A 12,684-nucleotide genomic window follows, 5' to 3' on the forward strand; every position below is an offset into this window, starting at 1 on the left:
CGGCAGTCCTACTTCTCCTGCATGCAGCTGGAGGTCGGTCTAATTCTGGTGCTGTTGGTGGTGGAAGCTGGGGCAACAGTGGTACTGGTGGAGATACCACAGCCACCGGAGGGGGAGCCGCTGGGGGTGGATTGTTAGGATATGGAGGTGGTAGCTTATCCAACGGCTCACGTTTATCTTCTTTTTCTTTATCTTCTTCTGTCTACAAGCAGGTCCCAAACTGCCAACAGAAGCAGGCACCAACCACACCCAGATGCAGACCCCAACTGCCCACAAGCAGCTCCTACCCCACCACCCCCTCCCAAGAACTGGACTCCACCCAGACACTGGCCCAAGACCTGGGCCCACCCCCCGCCACCCCCCCTCACCCCCCCACCCTTCCCCCCGACACAGGTGTACAAGCAGCTCACAACCCGCCCCTTCAGAGACCGGTCCCACTCCCCCCCCCCCTCCCCAAGACAGGGGATGCGGAGGTGTACAACCAACTCCAACTCCCTCCCCCTCAAAGGGAGGCCCCAAAGACCCCCAAATGGAGGCTCCTAGAGTGTACAAACACCTCCCAACTCCCCCAGGCACAGGCACCCCCCCCCCCTCAAACACAGGCCACAAAGGTGTATAAACAGCCCAGACCCCCCTCCAAGACCCAAGCCCCTATAGTGTACAAGCAGCTCCCAACCACCCACAGATGCAGGCCCCAACCCCTCTCAAAAGGGAGGCACCTAGAATGCATGAGCAGCTCCCAAGCCCCCTCAAATACAGACCCCAAAAGTGTACAAGTAGCTCCCCCCCAGAGGAAGGACCAAAGGTGTACAACCAGTTCCCAACACCCCTGAGACACAGGCCCCAACCCCCCCCCAAGACACAGGGACCCAAATTCTACAAGCAGCTCCCAACCCCTGCCAGGCAAGCCCCCTACCCTATACAAGCAGCTCCCAACCCTCCCCCCCCCCAGAGGGAGGCCCCCAAGCCCCCCCAAACACAGGCCCCTACAGTGTACAGACAGCTCAAAGCCATCCCCAGATGCTGGCCCCAAAGTTGTACAAACAGCTCCCAGCCACCCTGCAGAAACAGATTCCTACATTGTACAAGCAGTTCCCAGCCCCCTAGACACAGGCCCTGACCCCCCACAGATGCAGGCCCCAAAGGTGTACAAGCAGCTCCCACACCCCTCCCCCAGACGCAGGCCCCAAGCACCCCCCCAAACACAGGCCCCTACAACCAGCACCCAAACCCCTACCCCCGATGCCAGGCCCAAAGGTGTAGAAGCAGCTCCAAACCTCCTCCCTCAACCCAGGCTCCAACAGTGTACAAGCACCTCCCAACCAACCCTCCCCTTCCCCCTCCCACCCACCCCCCTCCCCTCCCTGACACAGGCTCCAAAGGAATGCAAAGAGCTCCCACCCCTCCCCCAGATGCAGGTCTCAACCCTCCCCCCCCCCCCCAGAAGCAGGCCCCAAAGGTGTACAGTCAGCTCCCAACCCCCTCAATGCTGGCCCCAAGGGTCTACAAGCAGCTTCCACCTTCCCCCAGACACCGTCCCCAACCCCCCAACCCCCAGACACAGACCCCAAAAGCCTAATCACAGGCCCTGAACTCTAGAGGCAGGCTCCAAAACCCAGGACAAAGCCCCAGTGGTTCGAGACAGGGCCCAAATCCCAGACACAGGCCCCAAACGCTAAACATATGCCAAAAAAAGTATTAGTGCTGGTGCCAAATGTTACAGACAGGCCCAAAAGCCCGAGATGCTCAAGGCTGAGACGTAACTTGGCTTTCTGAATTACTGGGAAGCAGCTTTCATTCTCAGATAATTGTGTGCAGGCTAGATAGGATGGGGCTTCAGGCACCTCTTCACCTGCCATCAGGCACCGCTGTGCCAGACAAGCTTTTTCTGCTAGAACACCCTACTCAGATGCACTGTGGCATTCAAGTGAACTGCTTTCATGCAAATATAATGACTGATGTTACAACCCACCTTGCCTGTGGCACCTGATGAACAGAAGAGTAAGCCACCGCAGCGCTTCAAAACCATCCCTGCACGTGCCGCTCCTTGTCGCTCTCTGGCCTTATCTCATATCCTTATCCACTTCTGTGGAGAGCCTGCCACGGCACCTGCAAAGCAAGACGGACACCTTTCATAGTCACCTTGTGCTACTTGGTCGTTCTGCTCCAACCCAGCTCATGACCAGCCCCTCTTCTTACACAGCTCTTCAGAGTGCAGTTTGCTCCTTTGAGCCTGTGCGAGACACCTGTGAAAGAAAAAGAAACGCATAGGCCGATGCAGCATCCAAAGACACAGCACAACTAGGTAAGTTACTCTCATCTGCTCCCTTACCTCTGCCGCTTACCAGCCCCCGAGGCAGATGCTTCAATCTACCCTCTTCAAACAGCTACAACACCTCTAAAAGACAAAGAGGGGATGCTTAGAGGAACAGTGAGACCTACAACACAACAACTGCTACATCTGTTCCTCACTCACCTTGCCAGAGGCAGCTCTGCGTGTGACGTCCCAGGTTGTACACTGCGTTACCTAACCCTTACCGTAACCCTTACCCTAACCCTTCTCACCCTTACCATTACTCAAATCCTTACCTTTACTTTTTCCTTACCCTTACTCTTTCCTTTAACCATAACCTTACCCTTACCCTATACCTTACTCCAACCCTTCCCCTTACCTTCCCCTTCCCCTTACACTTAACCTAACCCTTACCCTTCTGCTTCCCCTAAAACATATCCTAACCCTTTCTATTACCCTTACACTTACCCTAACCCTTTCTATTACCCTTACACTTACTCTTGCCCTAATCCTTGCTTGCACCCTTACACTTATCCTAACCCTTACCCTTACCCTTACTCAAACCCTTACTCTAACCCTTACCCTGACCCGTACCCTTACCCTTACCCTTACCCTTAACCTAACCCTAAACCTTAAACCTTACCGTAAACCTTACCCTTTCTGCTACACTTACCCTTAGCCTAAATCTAAACCTTACACTTACCCTTAGCCTAACCCTCACCCTTACCATTACCAATACCCTTATTCTTACCCTTACCCTAACCCTTACCTTTACACTTACGGTTACCATTAACCTTACCCTTACCCTAACACTTATCCTTAACCTAACCCTTACCCTAAACCTTACACTTACTCTTAACATTAACCTTACCCTTAACCTTTAGCTAATACTTAATCTTACGTTTTTCTCACCCTAACCCTATAATTAACCATAACCATTACCCTAACACTTAACCTTACCCTTACAATAAGCCATACAACAACACTTAAATGTACACTTACGCTTAAACTTACCCAAGCAATTACTCGTACAATTAAAATATTAATTAATTAAATTTAAAAAATTTAATTTAAAATTAATTGAATTAAAAAATTAAAATACCCTTATCCTTATACCTTATCCTTAACCCTCACCCTTATCATTACCAATACCCTTACTCTTACACTTATTCTTATACATACAACTTACCCTTTTCCTAACACTTAACCCTAACCTAACTCTAACCCTAAACCTTACCTGACCCCTTTCCAGGACCCTTACATTAACCCTTACCCTTAACCTAAACCTTACACTTGCTCTTAAACTTAACCTAATACTTACCTTTACGTTTTCCTCACACTAACCCTAAAATTAACCCTAACCATTACCCTAAGAGTTACCCCTAACCTAAACATTACTCTAACACTTAACCTTAACCTAACCCTAACCCTAAACCTTACCTGAACCCTTACCCTGACCCTTACATTAACCCTTACCCTAAAACTTACACTTAACCTTAACCTTACCCTTAACCTTAACCTAATACTTACCCTTACTTTTCCCTCACCCTAACCCTAAAACTAACCCTAACCATTACCCTAACACTTAACCTTACCCTAACCCAAACCCTAACCCTTACTCTAACCCTTACACTGACCTGTACCCTTACACTTACCCTTACCCTTACCCTTATACTTACCCTAATTCTTACCCATAGTCTAAATCTAACCTTACACTTACTCTTAACCTTAACCTTACCCTTAAACTTAACCTAAAACTTACCCTTATGTTTACCTCACCCTAACCCTAAAATTAACCCTAACCATTACCCTAACACTTACCCTTACCCTAAACCTTACCCTTTCTTCTACACTTAGCCTTTGCCTAAATCTAAACCTTACACTTACTCTTTAACTGCATGAAGTTTAACAAGGCCAAGTGCCGGGTCCTGCACCTGGGGCGCAATAACCCCAAGCAGAGCTACAGGCTGGGAGAGGAATGGTTGGAAAGCTGCCAGGCAGAGAAGGACCTGGGAGTGATGGTGGATAGTCGGCTGAATATGAGCCAGCAGTGTGCTCAGGTGGCCAAGAAGGCCAACGGCATCCTGGCTTGTATCAGGAACAGCGTGACCAGCAGGGCTCGGGAGGTGATTGTCCCCCTGTACTCAGCTCTGGTGAGGCCGCACCTCGAGTACTGTGTTCAGTTTTGGGCCCCTCGCTACAAGAAGGACATCGAGGTGCTTGAGCGGGTGCAGAGAAGGGCGACGAAGCTGGTGAGGGGCCTGGAGAACAAGTCCTACAAGGAGCGGCTGAGGGAGCTGGGCTTGTTCAGCCTGGAGAAGAGGAGGCTCAGGGGTGACCTTATCGCTCTTTTTAGGTACCTCAAGGGAGGCTGTAGCGAGGTGGGGGTTGGCCTGTTCTCCCACGTGCCTGGTGACAGGACGAGGGGGAATGGGCTTAAGTTGAGCCAGGGGAGTTTTAGGTTAGATGTTAGGAAGAACTTCTTCACTGAAAGGGTTGTGAGGCACTGGAACAGGCTGCCCAGGGAAGTGGTGGAGTCACCATCCCTGGAAGTCTTCAAAAGACGCTTAGATGTAGAGCTTAGGGATATGGTTTAGTGGAGGGCTGTTAGTGTTAGGTTGGAGGTTGGACTCGATGACCTTGAGGTCTCTTCCAACCTAGAAAAATTCTGTGATTCTTAAACTTAACGTTACCCTTAACCTTAACCTAATACTTACCTTTACGCTTCCCTCACCCTAACCCTAAAATTAACCCTAACCATTACCCTAACACTTACCCTTAACCTAACCCTAACCCTAACCCTTACTCTAACCCTTACCCTGACCCATACACTTACACTTACCCTTACCCTTACACTTACCCTAACCCTTCCTCTTACCCTTTCCCTTACCCTTACCATAACCTGTACCCTAACACTTTCTCGTACCCTTACCCTTACCCTTATGCTAACCCTAACCCTTCTCCTTACCATTACCATAACACATACCCTAATGCTTATCCTTACCCTTACACTTGCCCTTACCCTTGCAAACAGCTGCAACGAGCCGTGTGTCCTCCAGTGCGCTGACTCCACCTCAGTTGCTACCTGCTCTACCACAGCTCTAAAGGGCTGTGGTATGGTCCTGCCTGGTGACAAAGAAGGCACCACGTAAGAAGCGGAGGTTCTAGCCACCAGATACTATTCTGCCCAAGTGAGAGCGTGGCTCGTCTTCCCAAGGAGCACGGGACATCTCCTGACAGTTTTCTAGCCATTGCTCGGGGCTGGAGACCCACAGCGGGCCTTAGAGCGCCCCCCGGACCTTTCCAAACCAGCACGGTCGCCTCCATATCTTGCCGGGTGACAGCTTGAACCACGCGGTGCCACTCAGCGGCTGCTGCCTCGGTCCTGTGCTCTGGCACACCGGCCCATCAGAAAAGTTGCCTTTCCAGCCCCTAGCCAGGTTAGGACAGCAACCTTCCTCTTCTTGGTCTGTGCTCTACCAGTGACCGAGAGTAGGAATGTCAGGGCACGCCTCTGCTGTCCTCCTTTGTCTGCCCTTTCATCAGGGAGCATGATGGCATTTCAAGGCATCACCAAGTGGTCGGGCAAGATGCCAATGGCCTTGACAACACTGCAAGGAAGGCTATGTTTCTGCAAGTACAAGGACATGGGGTCGTGACCAGAGTCACTTACACACCGGAAGCCTTGTCCCCAGTATGCCGGATACCAGCGTGTGGATGACTCACACCGAGGTTCACCTGAGGTTTCTTACAATGCCTCAGCACTTCCTGGTGACTCACAGGTAAGCGCAAAGCGGTCTGCTGATGCCACCTTGCAATTAAAGGGCACTGCATGTGCCTCTCCGTCCCTTAGCAAGAGAAAACAAGCCAGAGCCTCTGGGTCAGTGACCGGAAAAACAACCCACCAGGGAACGGTGCCTAGTTGACTGTGGCTTGGCAAGACAGTGCTGAAGCCAGCAGATTCTCCTGGTTACGGCTCACTTTTGGGCATGACTCAGCAGCCTCCTTCATCACTCTCCAGGGCCCCGTGCAGCTCTGGCCTCTCCTCAGCTGTGGAATCAGTACGGCTAGTCGGGTAAGGCGCGTGCTGCGCCCTTCCCCAAGAAAACACTCTGACCTTCCGTGGCTGAAGGCAACAGCTGAACTGCCCTTTGCATGGCACCAAAGTGCATGCATCACTGAGGCTGGAGGGGAGCAGAGACTTGCCACAGGGAGACCTGACCCACTGCAGCAACTGGCCTCAGGGTCCCTCGCCCTGCACACACACAAGGGTTTCTATCCAGATTGCAGGGGACCTTGTCTGACCGCCGCCTTCCACCCACCCCAGCGCCTCCTCCAGGCTCTGTCCTGCACTGGGGCAGTCCTCCTGAAGAGGCTTGCCTGTGCTCTGAGCTCCTCCATAGCCTGCGGGCACCGCTGTTGCTCAGGCTCGGCCTCCGCCTGTCAAATGGAAACGCTCAAGACGTCCCTTCATCAGTGCTCCTAAGTGGTGGCCATGATCCCCAGCAAGGGGAGGATGTGCACAACCCCTGCTCGTGGCCTGAGCCTTCTGCACGTCTTCACCAGCACCTGCTATGAGCCCTCAAACGGAGAATTGGTCTGAGGCAGAAACAGATCTGCCGTCAAGCAACTCTCTTCCGCCTTACATGGCACAACAAGACAGCCAAACATTTCAGGGGAAGGAGGAATGTCTTTCATCTGCCAGCAGAGCTTTGAAAGCCCAAATTACCCTTTCTGCCTGGGCTTCACGTTCATGCCATTTCAGCTGCCTCGAGGCTCTGGGCTGCAGTATAAGAAGGTGCCAGCTCCCAGCTGCTCTATCCTCTGCTTGGGCCTTGCTCTCCTCTGTGAAAGCGGTAAGTCTCAGTTCAGTTCCCTTTGCCTCTTGTCTCCTCACTGCTCAGAGTGGATTTTGTGGAGAGGGCTGCACTCGTTTTTCCTCCCCCGTCCTCCACAAATGGCCCGGAACTGACAACCACGCTTGACTTCTCTTCTGGGAGGGAACGTGGGAAGGCGTAGCTTCTTTCACCTGAAACGGGTCTTGGGTGGCCTTCTTTGTCAGCCGTAGCTCTTTTCAAGGCTCCGGGACTATTGCCGACACTCTCTAAACAATGACCGGGCTTCTTCCTCCACCATCTGTGGGGAAGCAGTGCCCTTGTTTAATTTTTAGCATGATGAGGAGTTTCCAAAGTAGACCTAGACCAAACCCCTGCCCCACCCCCCCTCCCCCCACTGGCACCCCAGACGTATGGCAGTACAGCGGCTAATGTCCTCAGGAGCCCCATTGTCTTTTACTCAGAGCTGTCCCCCGCTGAAAGAAGTGGGAGAGAGGAGTTTACCTGACAAGACCAGGGCGCTTGGGAGGGGGAGGAAACCTATTTGTCAGAGCAAACAAACTGAGGTCCAGATGCTGGAAGAATAAATTGCCTTCTGCTGGGAACAGCGGCTGATGAGCAAGACCTTCACAGCAGGGTGGCGAGAGGGAGCCTCTTGGTCTGCGGTAGAAAATCTTGCCCTGTCTGAGGCACTAGCAGCAAGGCTAAACTCAACCGATGAGAAAGAATTTGCATCCAGGTCCTTCTACCTCCTCAGGAGCTGGTGAACCGAGGACTCGCGTTTTCCTGGCAAATTTTCCAGTGCAGCCTTCAAGGCGGAGCAGAACCCTTGTTGTAGGTTGCGAAGGCAACAGCCTTGCAGGCTGGAGATGTACCCTTGGAAATGGAGCAAGCGGAGGCTGGAGAGGGCCTCCACTGGGCACATTGGGGAGAGGTGAGACAGGCTAGACAGGAGCTTGAGTTGCACAGGGGGAGCCTCCCCCTCTGTGATCAACCGTAAACTACCAACAGCTACACACTGCATGCCCACCCAAATACCCACAAACACCCCCTCTGGTGCCACGGCAGGGCCTTCAACAACTGGGTCATTCAACCACAGTGTCTTGTGCTGCACAACTACTGCATTGTGCTGCACTGTGCTGTTCTGCCCAAACACAGCGTGGCGCCATGGCGGACCCTCTTGCCGGACATAGCTTGCCGGAACGAGGCCCCTCGCCAAGGTCCTTCTCTCCGCTGAGCTCCCAGCTCACGAGAGGTGCTCAGCTGGGAGCTGGGGAAGACTGAAAGGCTGTGACAGCTCATGCCTTCTGCTCCCTCCCGCCTCCGTCTTGCAGGGTCAGCTCCCTCCTCCGCCAGACATGTCGTGCTACAGCCCGTGCCTGCCAGCCGCCTGCGGCCCAGCTCCTCTTGCAAACAGCTGCAATGAACCGTGTGTCCTCCGGTGTGCTGACTCCATCATTGCGATTCAGCCCTCGCCAGTCCTGGTGACGCTGCCGGGCCCAATCCTCAGCTCCTTCCCTCAGAGCACAGCCGTGGGATCCACAGCATCGGCTGCCATGGGGAGCTCGCTCAGCGCTGGCAGTGTGCCCATCAGTGCCGGGGGCTCCCTGGGCCTGGGGGGCTTTGGGTGGTCAGGGCTGGGCCGTGGGCTCTGCGGTCCTCTAGGACGGGGCAATCTCTTCTGCTAAAGCGCGTCCATCACCTGCCTTCGGGCCAACACCACAAGCTTCCAAGGGAGCCCTGGAGCCAGCCCTGAGAGCACGGCCGTGGTCTGCAGAGGAGCCAAGCTTCCACCTCCGTGCCTGGAGGCGGGTGCCTGTGCCAGCCTCCTCCTTCTCCTCATCCGCCTGCCCTCTTTCCCACCTTTACTCCCCTTTGCCTTGAAGGGCAATTGAAAAAGAAGCATCCCAGGCGTGGGGGTGTGCCTTCAGATGCGAGCCCTTCTCTGAGCCTTCCACATCGTGGCAAATGCATTTCTTGGTCTTTCAACGGTCTTCTTCTTTGCCTTTTTTCCCATTAAAGGACTCTGTAGATTAGAGTTGGTGAACTGTCCGCTTGCCTTGCCGTCCCTCCCGGCTGAGCTTCCCGGACAGACAAGGTGGTGCAACAGATAAGGTGGGCACGGGGAGCATCCATGCCCAAAGCCTGCTCTGAGCATTAGGGCCATTCTCTGAGCTTTGCTGAACATCCAAAGTACATTGCTTGAGCTCTCATCTTTTGCATTTGCCTTTGATTTTCTCATTAAAGACATGGAGCATCGCCTTTGGAGTCTTGTTTCATTCTCCCCTCTTCTCAAATCCCGGGCAGCTGAGTAGGCAAAAGAGTTCCTTCCTTTCCAAAACCCCGTGCTTGTCCGCAGTTTGCAGGGTTTGAAAGAGCCTTGTCTTTCATCCCTCGCACCGGACATAAGGTCATCTGTGGGCTGAGAGCTTGTTTGGACAGAGTATCATTACTCATTGGCATGCCTCAAAAGCTGCAAAGCAAAGTAGGAAGGAAGCCCACGTTTTCTGTTGAATGTCCCTGGGCTGCACTGCCTACAGCAGGGGCTCAACAGATTGCTGGATCAGTGAGGGCTGACACTGGCCCTGGCTACTTTGCAAGGAAACGCCCTGCTAAGAAGCCAGAACGTCAAGCCAAAGTATCTTGCACAGCCTGTAGAAAGTCAGCTTTCCTACGCCTTTTCCACACGGGGCAATGCCAGTCTTGCAACAGGTACAGAAAGCCAAGGGGCAAGACAGAGGCAACCCTCAGGGCTCCATTGCTGGAGGCAGGAAGAGACTGCGTGCATTTACCCTCTCCCCACAAACGGGACAGTGTAACAAGGGATGTAGTCAGCATGCCTAATGAAGGAGGTTTTGAAGGGAGCGAGTTCATCCTTGTGGGGGAACCCCAGTAATGTCCTGATCCAGCTCGGACATATATTTGGTTCGACAAGGAATACACACAGAGCAGCTTATCCTCGCTGTCTCTCTCTCTCTCTCTCTCTCTCTCTTTCCTATCTTCCTAGCTATCAATCAATCAAACTAGCTATCTACTTATCTATCATGTGCCTTCTTAATCACAGGAGACTTGCTAGTGGTGATTGCTGTTGATCTGTAATAAACACAGGTACAACTGAACTCCCCAGGGGAGCCTTCTCGCAGCCTTACATGCAACTGGACCCTATATGTTCGCTCTCTCGCAGCAACCCAAAACATAGCCCTACCCGGCATGGAATAGGAATTCAAAAGAGGGCCCCAGAAAAGGCGTTCAAAGCCCCTTTTGCCCATCCAGAAGTGCCCCCAAACGAAGGCTTTGGGTACAACTGAACTCCCCAGGGGAGCCTTCTCGCAGCCCCAAATGCAACTGGACCCTCTGAGTTCGCTCTTTCGGAGCAACCCGAAACATAGCCCTACCCGGCATGGGATAGGAATTCAAAAGAGGGCCCCAGAGAAGGCATTCAAAGCCCCTTTCGCCCATCCAAATGTGCCCCCAGAGGAAGGCTTTGGGTATAACTGAATTCCCCAGGGGAGCCTTCTCTCAGCCCCACATGCAACTGGATCCTCTGTGTTCGGTCTTTCTGAGCAACCCGAAACATAGCCCTACCTGGCATGGGAGAGGAATTTAAAAGAGGGCCCCAGAAAACACGTTCAAAGCCCCTTGCGCCCATCCAAAAGTGCCCCCAGAGGAAGGCTTTGGGTACAACTGAACTCCCCAGGGGAGCCTTCACACAGCCCCACATGCAACTGGACCCTCTGAGCTCGCTCTTTCTGAGCAACCAAAAACATTGCCCTACCCGGCATGGGATAGGAATTCAAAAGAGGGCCCCAAAAAAGGCGTTCCAAGCCCCTTTCGCCCATCCAAAAGTGCCCCCAAAGGAAGGCTTTGGGTACAACTGAACTCCCCAGGGGAGCCTTCACACAGCCCCACATGCAACTGGACCCTCTGTCTTCGATCCTTCGGAGCAACCCGAAATATAGGCCTACCAAATATAGGAGAGGAATTCAAAAGAGGGCCCCAGAAAAGGCGTTCAAAGCCCCTTTCGCCCATCCAAAAGTGCCCCCAGAGGAAGGATTTGGGTACAACTGAACTCCCCAGGGGAGCCTTCACGCAGCCCCACATGCATCTGGCCCTCTGTCTTCGCTCTTTCGGAGCAACCCGAAACATAGACCTACCCGGCATGAGAGAGGAATTCAAAAGAGGGTCCCAGAAATCGCGTCCAAAGCCCCTTTTTCTCATCCAAAATTGCCCCCAGAGAAAGGCTTTGGGTACAACTGAACTCCCCAGGGGAGCCTTCACGCAGCCCCACATGCAACTGGACCCTCTGTGTTCGCTCTTTCGGAGCAACCCGAAACATAGCCCTGTATATGATGATTTGGGCTCAATTAGGGTATTTCTTGCTCTTTGTGTAGAAATATTTCTGTATCCTTGATTTATTTTGTAATACCATTTATGTGTTATGATTTCCCCTGTCCAAGCATGACACCTGGTGATTTGTGTCTTTTGCTTCAGTCTGTCTGAATGTAAAACTTTTTGTTGTTGTTGTTGTTGTTTTTTTGTTTTTTTTTTTTTGCAAAGTTTCATGTTATATGATGACATTATTTCTCTATTTAAGAAAATATGCAAGGCCTTAACTGAAAGGATTACTTCTTATTCTCAGTCAGAGTGGCTGATCAAGAAAAGAAGCAATATTTTAAACATTAATTAGTACAGGAACAGAAGCAGTATTAACCAGTGGCTACTTGTACTTTAGCATTTTTGCACCTAAATATGTATGGAGTGAACCTTAGTAAACACCTGGAAGTGCCACCTCAGAGTCTTTGCAAGAACTTGTAATTCTTTTTGAGAATGTCTCAGGTGGGTGGAGGGGGGAGGAACAGTATCCATTTTCTCTCTTGTACTTACCTGGTTAGCTATGGTTTAAAAAAAATTCACTCTCAAAGTATTGTGTAGTCTTTATTCTGCTGCAAGTTGTAACCACTTGTGTGGACTCATCAAATCAATTTTAGGGGAAGCACTGTTTGGGCTTGGGTATTTTTAGAAAGCAGAAGCATCACCTTTTTCCATAAACAGGTTTCACAGTGTAGTATTTTTGCTTCTGTTGTGTGGGTGTTTTTGAAGACTGTACTAGTGTGCTGCAAAACTCAGGCTTTAATTTCAATTTAATAAAATTTGAACTGGAAAGTTTGCTTTGAACTTTTAGATTATCAGATTTTAAATGTATTGCAGAGGTTCACCTCTGCTATTCTAGCATGATTTAACATGATTAAATGATAGTTTGATAGTAGTTGAATACACATGTATACATATGTTGATTAGAAAACTTGTTTGAGGAACCTGAACAGACACATATTTAGGTATCCTGAAAGACATAGAAAGACCTTTTAGATGGAGCAGTAGAGAGATCAAGAAGAATGGAGAAAGTTTGACTATAACTGACCTAATGTGACAGTCAGGATGAAAAACCACAGCAGTGGTTTTCCAACATTAGAATTTTCCAACATAAGAATTCCAACATTCCTTTTCCAACATAAGAATTCTTGTTAAGGATGGGGATTCAAATAACAAATGCATTTT

General features: G+C 51.2%; 1 long non-coding RNA gene across 1 annotated transcript; it reads right to left on the reverse strand.

The window, feature by feature from the left end:
* Positions 1-1,769: 1,769 nt before the first annotated feature.
* Positions 1,770-2,562, reverse strand: LOC116494865. Its single transcript, XR_004253900.1, has 5 exons — positions 2,477-2,562; positions 2,333-2,398; positions 2,200-2,246; positions 1,973-2,109; positions 1,770-1,852 (listed from the first exon to the last, which is right to left on the reverse strand). It is a non-coding gene; the product is annotated as an uncharacterized LOC116494865 (long non-coding RNA).
* Between the last annotated feature and the right edge of the window lie 10,122 nt (positions 2,563-12,684).

The sequence above is a fragment of the Aythya fuligula genome, chromosome 14 (genome assembly GCF_009819795.1).
Source record: "Aythya fuligula isolate bAytFul2 chromosome 14, bAytFul2.pri, whole genome shotgun sequence".
Lineage (NCBI taxonomy): Eukaryota > Metazoa > Chordata > Aves > Anseriformes > Anatidae > Aythya > Aythya fuligula.